The sequence below is a fragment of the Polypterus senegalus genome, chromosome 17 (assembly GCF_016835505.1).
Source record: "Polypterus senegalus isolate Bchr_013 chromosome 17, ASM1683550v1, whole genome shotgun sequence".
NCBI classification, from domain to species: Eukaryota; Metazoa; Chordata; class Cladistia; order Polypteriformes; family Polypteridae; genus Polypterus; species Polypterus senegalus.
In genome coordinates, this window is record NC_053170.1 from 52,424,182 (window position 1) to 52,442,288 (window position 18,107).

At 38.6% G+C, this 18,107-nt stretch overlaps 1 protein-coding gene across 3 annotated transcripts in view; it reads right to left on the reverse strand.

Annotated features, from left to right (window-relative positions):
• Nucleotides 1-18,107, reverse strand: part of dlgap3 (discs, large (Drosophila) homolog-associated protein 3) — an 828,395-nt gene that overhangs the window by 429,404 nt on the left and 380,884 nt on the right. The window lies entirely within an intron of this gene.

Consider the following 18,107-nt stretch of genomic DNA (forward strand, 5'->3'; position numbering starts at 1 on the left):
GCAGGCATATTGCCTTTTTATATCATATCTGTATAGTTTTGAGTTATGTAACATGCCTCAATTACAAAAGAATTAATTTGCAGGGAGCTAACACCCCCTGCTGGATACAAAGATAGTACAGGAAAGTAGGTTGAAGTGTTATGGACTTCCACCCCACATTGAAGTGGGAAAAGATGAAGAGGAAGAAAAACGACACACATATACATTTAAATCCAAAAATCAAAGTTAAAACTGGTAATTTCCTGGTTGTTTTCCTGGTAATTGGGGCACAATTTTGTTTAGTATAGTAGACTTAGCTGTAGGTATTTGTAGTGGGTAGAGTTGGGTGATCTTTGGGTGCCCCTGCCCCCAATCTTCTTACCTTCCACTGCTCCATTTGCTGCTCATACTATTTGCATTAATCTGCAAGGGGGATCTCCACCACCATTCTTAGATATGACATGCAGGTACAACTTTGATGAATATACAAGGGGCAGCCATCCAATTATTGTTATTAAATAGGACATCCATGTTCAGTTCACATGACTCTCCAAAAGAGACCCCCAACTCCATTCTGTGATAGGATATACTGGTTAGACTCACATGAGTTTTCAAGTGAGATCCACTGAGTAAAGCTATTTGATCCTATATCTGTGTGCGACTTGCACAAAACACCAATGGGAAATTCTCTACAATCTGCATTATTATGTATAGTAACTGCAACTGCTCAAAAACTTTATGGTTTGGACACATGTTCACTTTTGCCTAGGATAGCAAAAAAAATGCTCGAGTCAGCCTTGCACAGAGCAATATGTTGTTCAGTATTTTAGTTTTCAAAAAATATGTGAATTTTTAAAACATGGTGTTTAAAACCAAACGGTTGGCACTCTTATTTTTTTTTCTTTGTTCCTAATGGGATGGTAACCTGGTCACAGCTTTTAGCTGTGAGTGCTTTTTTGTTGTTCATTCTTTACTTTTCTATTACAGAGTAATTAGAATCTACACTTTAATACTCTAGTGACTTGAGCACTGCTGTTTTAAAAGTGTTTCAGTGGCATACAGGAGTAGACATCCATTTCAGAATAAGTAGAATCATCAGCAAAGGAATGATCAATATTTGTAAGTGTATTCGTTCCTTGCACAAGTCACTTATTTCTTGGCATTTGCTGTATGGGAGGTGAGCACACATGTGAGTTAACTAAGAACTATTGTTCTCTGCATTGCATAAATAAGTCTTATGTACCTGAATATAGTTTGCCTCGTCCACCATTTAAACACCTTTTTACATTATTCCCTTTTTCGCACATTGATTTAAAATGGCTAAAAACAAATTGGAATAGGAAGGATGAACTGTGTGTGACAAGTTACTTATTATGCACTACACATCTGCCATTGCACAGAGTGAGCAAGAAAGAGAGAGAGCAGCAAGAAGACAAGGAGAGAAAATTGAAAAAAGTAATCTCAGTATTGAATAGGAGAATGCATGCTGCACATCTGAAACACCAGCTCCTAACTTTTAAGCACCAACCACCTACATAAGCATGAAGCATGGAATGAAATGCGGAGCCTTTATGTCATGAAAGCAGACATTCTAGAGTCACAGTGCTATTAGATGTCAGAGGGGTGAGGGACGATCCGCTGAGAACGCTCACTCCACGACACTGACAGGAATTTGACAATTTGGCAAAACATCTGTTGAGAAACAAGCATCCGATGAACAGATTGCATCTGTGGACAGTTGGACAATTAATTGTTGGGGGTAACACAGCACACAAACTGTACCCTCCACTTTATGTTTTTAACAGATGTTTAGAGTGTGGACTGTGTGCTTTTCTTTTTAAAAATGTGTTTTCATTTCTGATATTGTTAGATTCTTAAGTTCTTTTATCTTTTTGGTGTACTTTATATTGTCTTGTGTAATTCAAGTTACTGTTGCTTTTCCTGAAATTGCTGCCATGTCTTTCATTGTGTATTTACTTACTGCCCAATTTAAAGAAACCTGTATGCTATTTTCTGTAAATCTCAAGAGTTCCCAGTCTCTTAATAAAAACTGGGTGGCATAGTCAGATATTTTAATGGTGTCTAGGTTAGATTATCTGTAAGTGTAACCAGACACCTGTCACATGTCCTTCTATTACTTAGCAAATTTTCTAAAAATAAGATTATTGTTAAATTTGTCTATTTTGAGTTATTATACTTTGACATTAATAAGTTTTGATTTCCATTTAATGTTTGCGCGCTTTCTATAACATGCTAACTAAATGAATTTATATAATTTTTAGTCAAAACATACGACTACAAACACAACAATAATGATTAACTCATCTAAAGTGGCGACATGGTAATAACGATACATTCATTGAAAATTGCACAAAAATCAACTACAATAATTTATGTGATGCAGAAAACAAAACAGAGGCAAGGCAAAATCAAAACAGCACTGGCATCAGCAAAATGTTCCGTCAAACTAATGCTCCATATCCAAAGATGATTGGCTGGATCTCAGGATTTACAGAGTCCACATGCTTTTTTAGTTGCCTCCCTAAACTGCCTGTTCAAAATGAGGATGTGAGTAACCACAAGGATAGGGTTAACCAGACTTAGAGATGTGTGTACATTAGAGAAAATGAGATAAGAGTCAAAGTCTAAGACTATGAGAAACTACTGTACAAACTTAGCACAGCTCAGCACATTTGACAGTGTTTCTGTCAAATCCCCCAGAGCTATAATGTAACATTGCTAAGCATCAAATCACTAATCATATGCATTTTCCTACATATCTTGTATATAAAGCCGACTGTAACAATATTGAAGTCTTGTAGGTATGTTATCATCCAGTTGACTCTCATTAACCACAAGGGGGCGCCAGAGAGCCCCAGACACAGAAATATAGTCCACAATATAAGAAAATAAATGAATAAAGAGTTTATATTCCACAAAGCACCTTCCAATGAACACTTCTCCAACAATTAGCCACAATCTTATATATAAAGCAGACTGTAACAATCTTCTGGTCTTCTATGTATGTTATCATCCAGTTGACGTTTCAAACGTTTTTGGTGTGCTTTGTAAAGCAACTAACAGTTTTATCATGAAAAATCCATACTATTATTTGTTTGTCATTTAATATTTGTTTTTGTTAACTATATTTTTTATCTTGTATTATTGTCATTGTAACAGTGTCTGTAAAAGAATTAAATCAGCATAATAATATACATTTAATTCACGTTTTTTTCATGTAAAAACGTATTACTACACCACAAAACAAAAATTAATCTGTCAATTTGTCTTTTTTTAATTATATTTTTCTCAAACAATTAAAAAAAACAACAACTTTATTTTCCTCCTGGGCAATGCCAGGTATTTCAGCTACTTTAAAATAAGCAAGAGCTTTTATGACTGCATTATGAATTTGACAACAAACATCTACACATAAAATAAATTGTAAAATGCTCAACAAGTAGGATTTATTCACTGAAACAAAAAGTCTTAAATAGACACTTAACAAGAAAGTGGCGAGATATCTCATAAGGAGATGGCAAAGCATGCTCAGAGTGGAGGCTCAATTGATTTACGATTCTGCTGATCCGTCACATGAGGAACTTGTCTAAGGAAACCTGAAGCATTCAGCACTTTCTCTTTTTTCAAAGTTCCCTAGAGAATGAATTGATTTCATATGCCTACCTACAGTACCTGCTTAAATATCCAGTTACTTTTATAGTTAATATTACTTTTCATTAGACTAAGCAGATCATCCAAATGTTCAAATGCACTTGTATTTGTCTTTAAATGGCAGTGATCCATCTCAGCCCACAGATCTTAGATTATGAATAATGTGCAACTTGGCATCTGTTTTAAAACACTGGAAAGATAGATATTGGAATAAATCCACAATGTTGTAATTGATAACAGAATCATATGTGGAAAATCGGTACAAAATGTTCGAGTCTTGATATACTCCACTGCACTGCCTCCACAACTTCAAGTCCCTGCAACTCTCATAAAAAGCTTAAAAAACCATCAGTTGTGAGTGCCTCTTTGTGCAGCTACCCCATATAAGCCTTTGAGATAACCAAATCCTCTAAAGCCAGACTTCTAGCCACACAGAAAACTAAATGCACTTCTCAAGTGAGGCTTTGTTGAGTTGATAAGTAGTTTCTCAAGGCTGCCTTATGATGTCCATATATAAATTGTGGCATTGAACTGTAAAAATATAAAATACTATTGACAATATAAATATTTATGTTTATAACATTATCTATATATCAATTGCCAAAGAAATCGTCTCTTTCAGTTATTACAGTCACAGAAACCTTATCCACCAGTAAAAACAAACAAACAAACAAAAAAAATAGCACAATATATTTTCTTACTATAGTGACTATAGTTAAACACAGTCTTTGACATACAGTATTTCTCTCTGTTATGTCCGAGCACTTCCATCTAACATAAATTATCTGATGTCAGCTCATTTTCTGAAACTATTCTTTCTGGTGAGGTTGCGGAAGCAGCACGTCGAGCAATAAGTCAAATGTGTTTACTGTAGGTTTTAGGCTCTGTCAAGGCTGCGTCTTGTTGCCACTCCTGCTTGTGGTTTTCATGGACAGTATATCAAGGTCTGCGGTGGGCTGGTGCCCTGCCTGGGGTTTGTTTCCTTCCTTGCGCCCTGTGATGGCTGGGATTGGCTCCAGCAGATCCCCGTGACCCTGTAGTTAGGATATAGCGAGTTGGATAATAGATGGATGGATGGTATATCAAGGTGTAGCTGAAGCTGTGAAGGTGTCCAGGTGGGGAGGCTGGGGGTCAGCATCATTGCTTTATGCAGATGATGTTGTCCTATTTTCCTCATTTCACTGTAAACTTTGGCTCATACTTGAGAGACATACTTCCAAGTATATAACCACTTGGATAAGGATCAGCACCTTCAGGTGTGAGTTCATGGTTCTGTCTTGGAAAAAGAGTGAACTGCTTTCTCTCCAGGTGAGGTAGAAACAACTTCCCTTAGGAAGGAGGAGTTCAAGTATTTCACGATCTTGTTCACGTGTGATGGAAAAACAGAATATGAGGTTCACAAGTGGATTGGAGGGGTGGCAGCTGTTCTACTGGAGCTGTACTAGTCCTTGGTGGTGAAGTGGAAGCTGAGTCTTTAGACAAAACTCTTAGTCGATCTACACTTCTGTCCAAATCCATGGTCACGAGCTGTGGGTAACAACCGTAAGAATGAGATTTCGAGTACAAGCAGCAGAAATGTGTGGCTGGGCTGAAATCAATTATAATCACTTAATAAAGTTTTGATCTCTATATTATCAGGCATGAGTATAATTCATTAGTGTTTGTAGGCAGTTTTATATATTTGTGTTTTTGTGCAATATATTATTATGCACAACCACTGTATATAATGATGTGATGGTGTCCTATATTGAAAACTAGCAGTCGTGTGTTAAGTTATGAAAAAGACAAGGAAACATTTTAAAAATAATGTAACATAATTGTCAAAGTAATTGTTTTGTCACTGTTATGAGTGTTGTTGTCATCAAGGATTTGATTATCATTATTTCTTTCAATCAGGTACGTATTTGGAGGACGTGTTGTGTTCAAGTTACATTCCGTGTTTGTCAACCGTTGTAAAGATAACAGGTTTCATTCATTGAAGTGTTCACTACCCAAATCGCTATGCGAGTATTTAGCGGCAGCGTCTCTATTAAGTTGTGGATTTGCCTGCGAATATTCAGCAACAGCGTATCTATTAACTTGTGTATTTTTCTGCGAGTATTTGGAGGCAGTGTCACAAAGATGTTTTTGTCTAGCTGCATCAGAAAATGTACCATTACGTGGCGAGTCGGCTGATATGACCTCCTTTTAGTGTTTTCTCACACCTGGGCTTGGATTACTGCTGTCATAATCGGTTTGAGCCTACACACACATATACATATGGGCCGCTGGCTACGGCCAGAGAGCCCCACGGGCGGAAAGTGGTATATATATATATATACACAGCAGAAAATATATATGTGTGTATATATATATAGTCCGGAATACGGGAGTGGTGTTGCTAAATGGGCACGCCGTGGTGGCTTTGTTTGATTCCGCAGCAACATTACCAGTTACCGCAACAGTGTTAAAGAAGGTATGGACTAGGTCATAAAAAAGGAAAAATTTTAGAAATAACGTAAAATGATTGTTAATGCGATCGTTCTGCCTAACAGCTGGAACCCTTCTTTGTCCTTGAGAATGAATTGTTTTGTCAGGCCCACCTTGAGGTCCGGCGGTTCTGTCAATCCTGTCCGAGTGCCAGACCCGCCAGATTCCTAAGTGCAGATGCTCCGCAAGGTAGTCAGCGCGACGGCAGGAACTGGGACCAGCTCCTCCCGCCGTGCTTTTTTGGAGTACGTGAGCAACGCGCGACCGACTCACAAAGATCTCATATCACAGCTTGGATTACTGCTGTCATAATCGGTTTGAGTCTACACACACATATACATACTGTATATATATATATTTATATGACAAAACTATATACATATATATGTGTGCTTATTCTCCAGACCGACGCCGGACACAGGCCTGGGTGCCCGCTATATATGTATAGATGGACCGGGAGAACATGACTGATCAGCAGAGAAGTAGTGTGTTAAAGAAGGTATGGAAAAAAAAAAGGAAAAATTTTAAAAATAACGTAAAATGATTGTTAATGTAATTGTTTTGTCATTGATATAAGTGTTTTTCTCATATCTATATATCTCTATCTATCTATATAAAATATCTCTATCTATCTATATACATATATATATACACATACATATCTTCATATCTATATACATATATACATATCTATATACATATCTACATATACACATATATATATATATACATACCTATCTACATCATATACACACACATACATACATACACACACACAAATTATATATATGTGTGTGTATGTATGTATGTATGTATGTATGTGTGTGTGTGTGTGTGTGTGTGTATATATATATATATAATGTAGATAGTGTGTGTGTATATATATATATATATATATATATATATATATATATATATATACATACAAACATACACACAGGTATATATATGTGTATATATATGTATGTGTCTGTATGTGTGTGTATAGCTTTGGTCACTGAGTGCAAGGGAAAAATAATAAAATATAGTCTATAAGTTATTAAACAGTAAAACATTAACGTTTTAAGAAGTACAGGTACATTGAGCACTACTGGAGTGGTTGCGGGTAAACTACATTTTAAAGACTGTGTAACACAACAGGTAAGAAGTACTAACAGCAGCTAAAATGTATATGGATCATCTCTCGGTAGTAGATCCCTTTTGAAAGCGCTACGACGGCTGTGGTATAGAAATTACATTTTCTATGCTAAACGTTCAAATTTCTGTCTCTGGTAATGTGCCTTACTGGCATTACCAGCAATTAAAGAAAATTAGTTTTGTGTCCTCTGCAGTGTTAAGAGAGAAAGGCTTTGGTTTGGGATAAAAGGAAAAAAGGTGTAAAAAAGGAAACTTGCCTTTTTCTTTTATATACTATAGAGAGATGTGTTCGCTGACGATATGAACGCCTTTTGGGGACAGTCGCGGTGGGTCTTGTGTAGACTGGTGAGACGTCCCTGCCATTAATTGGCTGTGATGGCACTGTCAGTCCTCCACTCCTGTGTGTGTCTTCATAATCCGAGCTGACAACCTCATAATCGTATACGTGCAAAATAAAGTTCGAATCGCCTTAATATTACTTTGCCGCGGTGTAGAAAAGGGGTCCCGTGTTTGCACTTGTCTGTGCTATAGCTCAGGGGGAGGATGAAAAAAATTAAAAGTGCTCACTTTGACTTAAGGCAGAAGCGCAGTCAGCGTCTCAAAGGCCGGCAAAGCTATGCGCGCGCGCTGGCTGCTGGACTTTAGCTGGGCAGGAGACCCCAGTTTTTGCAGACACGTTCACGATATCAAAAGTCTCAGTGCTCTTTGGAGGTCATTCATATATATATATATATATATATATATATTATATCAAAATACCCGCGCCTCACAGTGGAGAAGTAGTGTGTTAAAGATGTAATGAAAAAGAAAAGGAAACATTTTAATAATAACGTAACATGATTGACATTGTCATGAGTGTTGCTGTCATATATGTGCCTGTCTGAATAAGTCACCCTCGCTTCGCTCTTACTTTTTTACCGTTCATTTAATCATGGCTAGTGGCGGAAAAATTATTAAATGGAAGGAGGATTACACTGAGTATGGCTTTACCAAAACAATTATTGATGGCGAATCGATTATTCATAAAGCTTGAATTGGTGATCTGTTTTTCTATGTTAACCTCATATTTTTTCATACTTCTTCTCAAACTAAGGTGGTGCGAGGGTAAAATGAATCGGGATGCGCTGATCAATGTAATCGGTGTACCAGGAAATCATGCATTGACAAAAGTTCCCCTTTGCTTGTAATGCAAAGTGTGATTAAATGCATTATTTTTAACGCGTTACGGAGCACATGCATCGAAGCTTCTCAGCTGTGCTTGTGCTAAGAAAAGGAAAGATTTTAAAAATAACATAACACGATTGTCAATGTAACCTTTTGTAAGTAGTGCCTGGAGGATTCAGTGTGGAGAAACTCTAGAGACAGCGTGTGTATTAACTTGTGGGTTTTTCTGGGAGTATTTGGTGGCAGTCTGACGAAGTTGCTTCGGAAGACGGCCTTAGCCGCGGAGCTCAGCTCAGACCGAAATGAGGTAAATGGGAGGGGTGATGATGATGTGACTCCCCACCGCCTTAACTGTCAATCCCCACAAACACAGTCTCTCGGAATTTGCATAAGCACAGCCCTTCACCTGCAATTTTAACTTAGTTACAAAGTGATCAAAACTCTCGTTTATATCCTGCGTCCTCTCATTAAACTTGTATCCTGCATTACCCGTGGGCATGAGAAACGCCAGCGGCAGCCTGTCTATGAACTTAATTTAAAGTTTAGGTTTACACCTTGCTTTCTTTTCGAAGTAGCAGCACTCATGAATATGGTAGGATATGTCACTTGCTCGCTTCTTATTGTTTTGCTGCCTTCTCAATTATATAATGCATGTTTTCTTCAACGCTTTTTGGAGGTCTTCCTGGTTTTCAATGCACTGCGTTGACAGTCAGTTCACGTGATTACGTGGAAGGCGTGATGATGTCACACGAAACTCCCCCACGGCTTTCGAGCTCAGCTCCATTACAGTAAATGGAGAAAAATACCTTGCAGTTATGACCATTACGCGTAGAATTTCGAAATGAAACCTGCCCAACTTTTGTAAGTAAGCTGTAAGGAATGAGCCTGCCAAATTTCAGCCTTCTACCTTCACGGGAAGTTGGAGAATTAGTGATGAGTCAGTGAGTGAGTCAGTCAGTCAGTGAGTGAGTGAGTGAGGGCCTTTTGTATATATATATATATATATATATATATATATATATATATATATATATATATATATATATACACACACATATACATATCCAATAATCGACTTTATTAACTTGCCACAGTGCACAAAGCACCCTCTCCTCCACTATACTCATACAAATCACAAACAAACACAATAATACAAAATTCCAACTCCCAGACGCATTGCTACCCTTCCACCCAGCTTAGCTCGCCGTCTGGGAGCTCTCATACTCCTTTTATATATCCTGACCCGGAAGTGTTCCAATCCCCAGTCCATGTGACTCTCAATCACTTCCATCCTTTTCTTCTCACCCAGGAAGCACGTCTCTCTTCCACCGACACACTTCCGGGTTATAGGGCACAAAGGAATCTTCAGTCCTCCCTGCAGCTCCCTCTTGCGGCCCCTGTGGTATCCAGCAGGGCTGAGGATATAAACTACAAAGTCCATTACTCCCTGCTGGTCTTCGGGGCACCTCTATTTTGCAGGGAGGGCTCCATCTGGCGGCCTGGGGGTATTGGCCGGGATGACAAACTGGCCAGATACATATTATATATATATATATATATATATATATATATATATATATATATATATATATATATATATATATATATATATATATATATATATACTGTACACTAGCAAAATACCCGCGCTTCGCAGAGGAGAAATACTGCCTTAAAATTTTTATTAAGAAGAAAATTACACCTTTTTAAACTGAGGGAAAATATACCAATAATTATTTGTTAAGGATCTCTTTGTATGCCACATTGTCAGTTCGGCCCTCCGGTTGTAATATGACCAAGCTGTGCGCTGAGCTTAATCTTGAGCATGCAATGTACAGTTGGCCATGTGAAAAGTAATCTTGTCTCGAATCTCACAGCTTGGATTGATGCTGTCATAATCGGTTTGAGTTTAATGGTTTGTTTCAATTACGACAGTATTTGCAGGACTTGTGTTGAAGTGACATTCGGCATCTGTCAAGTGTGGCAAGCACATAACCGGTTTCATCGATAACTACATACAGCTTTTGAAAGTTTAAACATTCATAAACATCAAAGTGTCCACTACTGAAATTGTCACTTGTGAATCTAAGATGTTTAAGAGGCATTGGTGGTTGTCGAAAGGTGTAAAATATTTGGTCATTTCGGTACACTTGAAAGCAACAACCGAACAATTCAGCGGCAGCCATCAACTCACAGGCAGAACCATAGGTGAAGGGCTTAAGCATTTCACTCTTCTAGTGCTCCTGTGTAGTATAAATATCTCCTGTACCGTCATCAGTCCACACCTTGAACCTGTCCCAGTCATTCAATACATAAGACACAATGTTCCTCCGGATATCAAGAGTGAGCCTGATATGGCCGTGCAATATGTAACAAAGAGAATGGAAAAGGTAGGTGACATCTCCGGGCATGGAAACCACTCGGTTAGCGACAGTTCTTTGATCGATGGTGATCACCTCGATAGACATGTTAATGGGGGTACGGTTGGAACGATAAAGGAAATGGGAACCTGAACAATGTAAAGTAAGTCTAAAATACCTACACAATAACTATAATTGTAATAAATGAACAATAAAACAGCGGAGAAGCCTTTGATTAAATAAAAAGGCTGTAGTTATCAGCAGGGAGACGTGAATCCCGTGGCGACGGAAGGAAGGGAATGTAGAGACCGGAGCGACGGACGGCCTTATATAGGTAGGCAGCCAACAACGTGGGAGGCGTTGGGATGGGGGACCCAACGCCACCTCACATGATGACCAAGCTGCAGGCTATGGACGTATATATGTACGTAAGTAGGATTCAGTTAGCGTTGGGAAACCGCATACAAAATTACTTGAAGATGGGCCCATAAGTAACAAAGACCGTTGGAAAGTTCATTATGGCAGCCGACAGTGGCGTCATACCACCGAAATAAGTATGTACATTGGTTTCGGTTAGCGCGGGGAAACTGCCTACCAAATTTCGTGAAGATGGGGCCATAAATAAGAAAGTTCAACATGGCGGACGCTGTCGACCGTTATGACCATTATGCATAGAATTTCGAAATGAAACCTGCTTAACTTTTGTAAGTAAGCTGTAAGGAATGAGCCTGCCAAATTTCAGCCTTCTACCTACACGGGAAGCTGGAGAATTAGTGACATTGGAAAGTTCAATATGACGGCCGACAGTGGCATCATACCATCGAAATAAGTACGTACATCGGTTTCGGTTAGCGCAGGGAAGACGCCTACCAACTTTCGTGAAGATGGGGTCAGCCTTCTACCTACATGGGAAGTTGGAGAATAAGTGATGTTGGAAAGTTCAATGTGGCTGCCAACAGTGGTGTCATACCACCGAAATAAGTACATACATTGGTTTTGGTTAGCGCTGGGAAACTGCCTACCAAATTTCGTGAAGATGGGGCCATAAATAAGAAAGTTCAACATGGCGGACGCTGTCGACCGTTATAACCTTTATGCATAGAATTTCAAAATGAAACCTGCTTAACTTTTGTAAGTAATCTGTAAGGAATGAGCCTGCCAAATTTCAGCCTTCTACCTACACAGGAAGCTGGAGAATTAGTGACATTGGAAAGTTCAATATGACGGCTGACAGTGGCATCATACCATCGAAATAAGTACGTACATCGGTTTCGGTTAGCGCAGGGAAGCCACCTACCAAATTTCGTGAAGATGGGGCCATAAATAAGAAAGTTCAACATGGTGGACCTTGTCAACCGTTATGACCGTTACATGTAGAATTTCGAAATGACAGTGGAGTGCTTTACCAAATGAAAACTCCTTAAGTTGCCCAATTTCACACATACTGCTGCCTTCACATTTTAAGGTTGACCAGGAGTCAATGGTGCCTGCCAGTTCTTCCACTGCTTACCTGACTGCTGCCGCACTACTTTTGTCGTTTCTTTTACTTGATTGTCTTATGTGTATAGGAAATGGATTTGCATTCTCACTCATGTTAAATGTGATCACAATCTGTTTCTGGCCAACTCTGAATGTGGTCTGTGTGCAACATCACCAGCACATTTAACAGTACATCATTTTTTAATGTGGTCAGGACCCATCAATTATGATGCATGAAATAATGTATGGATGTACAGTTGCCACTCCAAATGTACAAATTTGACATTTGTGGCTTTGGTTATTCACAAGTTGACAATGAACATTTATATAGGATGATTCTTAGAGCTTATTGAAAGATCACAGAAATTTGTAAACGGAGAAGCAACATCATTAAGAAACAATTGCAAAACTATAAACATAATAGAATATACTTTTTGAGAAAATCATAAAAACATATGAGAATATAACTGATATAAACTTATGAGCTACACTCAGACCAAATTCATTTTAAAGCTGTACTTGCATATGTAAAACAAATAAAACATCAAATGAAATAACCAAACCTACCTTAATCTAGGGAGTCGTATGATGTTTGAAAGCATATTCTTACAAGCAGAAATATTATGCTGAGCAAATCCAAATATGCTGCCGCTGTTTCTTAATTCCTGCATGTGACAATGACGACAAAGAACCTTGCAGAACTCACAAGGGTGAGGTTTCTGTGCAAGTGCATCACACCAACAAAAGCAGAGAGTAAGATTTGAGTCCCAGAGAGCCCAGTATAAGATTTGAAATACAGGTACTGAATGAACAGTGCTATACACACAAAACTCTCAGGTCCTCTTAGGAGAAGCACTTCCAGAGACTGACATTGGGATGGGTGCATGCCTCTGCATGTGTGATTTCAGCCCCCACTCCACCCTGTGCTGAGCTCAGCCTGAAAATCGCATGGGTATATCCATCATTGTAAGCTCAAACCTTTTCCTATCAATCTGGAGCACTTGAACAACCCTATTTACTCTTAAATTTACTTTCACATCCTTTCTTTTCTGCCAGAGACCCAACAGTTCCCAATTATTTATTGTGATTGCAAAGGCAGAAATAAGTCTCAAGGACAAACGTTTGTCCTGATTTAGATTTATCTCGGCAAGCCAGGTTGTTCTCATGCTTGCACTCCTACAGTCAAGCTACTCTAAACATCATTAAAGTTTACATTAACCAATGTGCATTATAACACGATTTATTTATTTTTAATTTTTCAATAGACAAGTTTAAAAAATAAATTTCAATTGCAGTCATATGATTAGCAGTAATCTAATTGGTAAATTACATTTCTAGAATTAGCTTATTCCAGCTGTCATATCTTACAACCAATTGGAGTTGTTTATGAACCATTTTAAACATATTTATCATGTGCAGTGATTCAGAACAAATTCAAATTCTTTCACATTCTGTACCCGTTATTGTGTTGTTGATTTAATTTTAAATTGATAAATTTTCCATTTTTTCCCATGAATCTACACTGAATAACCTATAATGGCAAAGTGGAAAGATATTTTCAGAAAGGTTTGGAAATTTATTAAAAATCAAAAAGTGAAACCCCTCATTCAGACCCTTAATCCAATACTTTGTAGAAGCCCCTTTGGCAGCAATTTCAGGTTCAAGTCTTCTTGGGTCCATCTTGCTTGGGTATGTGTAGCACACCTGCATTTGAGCAGTTTGTCCCCTACTTCCTGGCAGATCCTCTCAAGCTCTGTTAGATTGGATGGGAAGCTTCTATTAACTACCATCTTGAGGTCTCTCCATAGAAGCCCTATGGGGTTTAAGTTTGTGCTTTGGTTGGTAGGCCATTCAGACTAGTCCTAAAGCCACCACAGCATTGTCTTTGCTATATGTACCAGTTTATTGTCATGCTGAATAATGAACTATCGCCGCAGTATGAGGCTGTGTGCACTCTGGAGCAGGTTTTTTACAAACACCTCTCCATTTTTGGCTGCATTGTTTCCCTGTCCCTGTTGCTGATGTGCATCTCCATAGCATGATGTGACCACCACGATGCTTCACTGTAGGGATGATATGATACAGAGGATGAGCAATGTGTGGTCTTCACCATACAGGGTGCGTGGAGATCTGCCCAAAGAGTTCAATTTTTGCCTCATCAAATCAGAGAATCTTTTTCTCCATGCACTCAGTGTCCTTTAAACAGTTTTATGCCTTCACTCAAAAGTAGCTTTAATATAATCACTCTACCATAAACGCCTGATTGACAGAGTGCTGCTGAGATGGCTATCCTCCCAACAGGCTTCCCCATCTCAGCAGAGGACTTAACAGGCTATGTTAGAGCGACCATTGGGTTCTGACCAAGTTCTTTCTTGCCCGGTTACTCAGTTTGGCCAGACAGACAATTTTAAGAAGAGTCCTGGTGGTTCCAAACTTGTTCCATTTCAGAATTTTTGTAGACACTGTTATCCCAACAACAATCAAAGCTTTAAAATGGTTTTATGCTCTTGCCCTTATCTAGGCATCAAATCAGTTTTGTCATGGAGGTCTACAGAGAGCTCCTTGGCCTTCATAGCTTGGTTTTTGTCCTTACATACATTGTGAATTGTAGGACCTTACATACACAGGTGTGTGCCTTTCTAAACAATGTCCAGTTAGTTCAGTTTGCCACAAGTTGACTCCAGTCACCTTCTAGACACATCTTAAGCAATCGCAATGCACCTGACCAACAATTGGGAGTTCAGCAGCAAAGGGCTTGATACTTTTTAACAAATCTATACACCTTACTGAAAACGTTTTTCACTTTGTGATTATGGGTTATTGAGTGTAGATTGATGTGTAAAAATTACAAATTTATCCATAAAGTGTGAAGTTAAGCAAAATGACACCTTTTATTGGCTAACTAGAAAGATTATGCAAGCTTTCGAGTCAACTTAGGCCCCTTCTTCATTGCCTCAAAAACTTGCATATTGTAATCTTTCCAGTTAGCCAATGAAAGGTTTCATTTTGCTTAACTTTTCACTACGTCCATGATGGCAAACACGGTATAACACTCTAGTACTACAAATTTATCCACACAAAATTAGGTCCGTAACACAATCAAGTGTGAAGAAAGAAAGTGAAGTGGTCTGAATATTTTCTGAATCCATTGTATTTCTTCTTCTTCTTCATTGTTTGACATGTGATCTCTTATTGTTTCTAGGATACAAATTGGACACAGCATTATGAACACACTGGTGGGCATAACCACATTGCATGATGGCCAGGATTGTATTTGTTAGCTTGTGACCTCAAGAAGACCACTTTTTAGAATAAAAAGAGGCATGCAGCATGATTTTTGTATTGGGTTATTAATATTTGTTTCATCTGAGGTGGCAAATGTTTATTTCATATTTACCTCTTTATGTTGAACTTGTTATTTACTGCCATTGCTTTTTTTCTTATTTGTGCTGGATGTGTCTTTACACCATGCACTGTATTGTCACTGCACGTTTCTGCACCAGTGGAAACAGCAACAAATTATTTTCATTGTACTGTAAACTATAAGCACAATGGATTGACATGAACACAATATGAACTACAAGGAGACCTGTCAGGAGACATAACTTGTATTCAGGATGAAAATGCTGACTAGTTCATTCAATTACATTATTTCACTTCAAGCCTATCCTGTACAGTATGTCACATTTTACAGACTTACAGGGGGATTTCACTACTCTGAATTATAGAGAATGTAAAGTAAATTACCAGACCATTTACACGATACCTTATAGTCAGCACAGATACTGACACAGCATTGCTGGTATTAATCAGGTTTGCTCACAGCCATCAGTCACATTCATTAAAGCCACAACAACTGGGCAATAAAAATAACATTGGGGAAATGTTAGCTAGTTGTAAACAAGGATCCTTGTGGCCGAGATGAGGTCTGCCACCGTGATGCCCGAGTGATGTAGCTCTGTCTTACCAGAGAATAAAAAGGTAGTGATATGCCCCAGAAAAGAAAGTAACCTGCAGTAGCTGTCAGGAGGCAATGATCTTCTCAAAAATTGCCTTCCCGAGTACCTGCTTAGATAATTGTATTCAGCTTCATTTCAGCTTTTATTGAGCAGTTGAGACCACTTGAGGATACATTTTCATTAATACCAATGAATCAGGGATCAGGACTGGGACTAGAGCTTGGCATCTAAGAATTACGCAGGCCAATTTTCTATTCAGCTATAAAATGTAGACAAGACCCCAGGGTCTGTGTTGTTCTTATGTTCAGAAAGCATGTTATGTGATAAAAAGCTTCAGTAAGCCAACACTGCTGTTTTCTAAAGAACAATGAAGCCTACAGAGTCAGTTTTTCGTGCTGGAAGTAAACCCTTTTAAAACACTATAGCCTTAGACGATAATGTAATGGTAAAACATCACAACTGAAGCACACCATGCTTTCCGAGTTAAAAACTGAAACATGTCACTTTCTTATACTACACCTTGGTAAGCAGCAGGTAAAAACAAGCTAGGTCAGACTGCTCTTTGCACACTAACATCCTGCTGCCTGGTTCTAAGCATGGCCTTCATAAACCAGGGCACTGCCCAAACCTCTAAGCATTGCTCACCTTTGTGGAATGTCCTGACTTTGGACAGTCGTTCAGACTGAAGTACTGCCATCTGGCTGCAGTTGAATCGGGTTTAATTCAAAACTGGAATGGATCCTCGGTAGTTCTGAGGTGTCCTCACTGTGTACACATCGATGTCTTCTAAGGAATTCAAGAACGTTTTGCTTTGTTAATGGATGAGTCTGTATTGGTGTTGAGATTTGTCTTCCTTATTAATTTTGTACTAGTTTTCCTGAACTCTTCTTGGAATAACATTACATCCTGTTATAGTTTTTTTTTTTTTTGGATTACAAAATCAGTTTTTATCATTATTTTTAGCTTGGAATCTTTTTTAATATGGGTATATAGGTGGAGTGGTGGCTCTAAGGCTAGGGATTTGTGCCGACAATCGGAAGGTTGCCACTTCAAATTCCATAAATGCCCAGAATTGATTCCACACCATTAGGCCCTTGAACAAGACCCTTAAACTGAAATTGCTCCATCCTGGATATAACATTAACCTGCACCCAAGAAGGTCCTCCAACTTGCAGGGAGCACTCGGGGGTTGGTGGCACGACTGGCACTTCAGCCAACTGCACTCAGGTCCTAATTTGTGATCCTGAGGTGGTTTGTCATGTTGTGGGTGCAGCAACGTGCTGTATCAGAGCATGCTCCCAACCTCTCCTGTTTTTAAAAATAATTTTTTTTTCTCAACACCATCTCATTTTTCATGTGCTTCGCTACTTTGAACAGCGGTTGTCATAACTGGTGACAACAGTATGACAGGATTCAAGGTTGGTGTTGTGCCCTACAGAAGTAATCCAAGTTTGCAGATAAATCAAAAAAGTAATTGTGGTATGGTGATTAGTGTTTAGGTAGTTCGTTTTGGGTTAACAGCTACTAGTTCATGGTCTTAGACCTTTTGATTTCTAGATAACTCTTAAAGATCTATTCTTTGATTTGGTTACCTTCATTCCCTTGTTGTGCCTTACCTTGCGTTCAGTTTAACAATTGTTTCTACTTTGAGTAGAACTGGTTGTATGTTTGTAAAGGCACCCTGATAAGTTGTTAAGTTATCCATGCTTTGTTCCTATCTCCATCTGTTTCTTTCAAAACACAGATGAATGGAAGGAGGAAGGTCTAATTAACACATATCTAAAGGGGTCTGAGTATGTAAAATGATGTACTGTCACACATTATTGCTTGGGGAGCGTTAAGCGGCTCTATCACGGTAGAACAGTTGACCAAAGGATAGAGCCAAAAG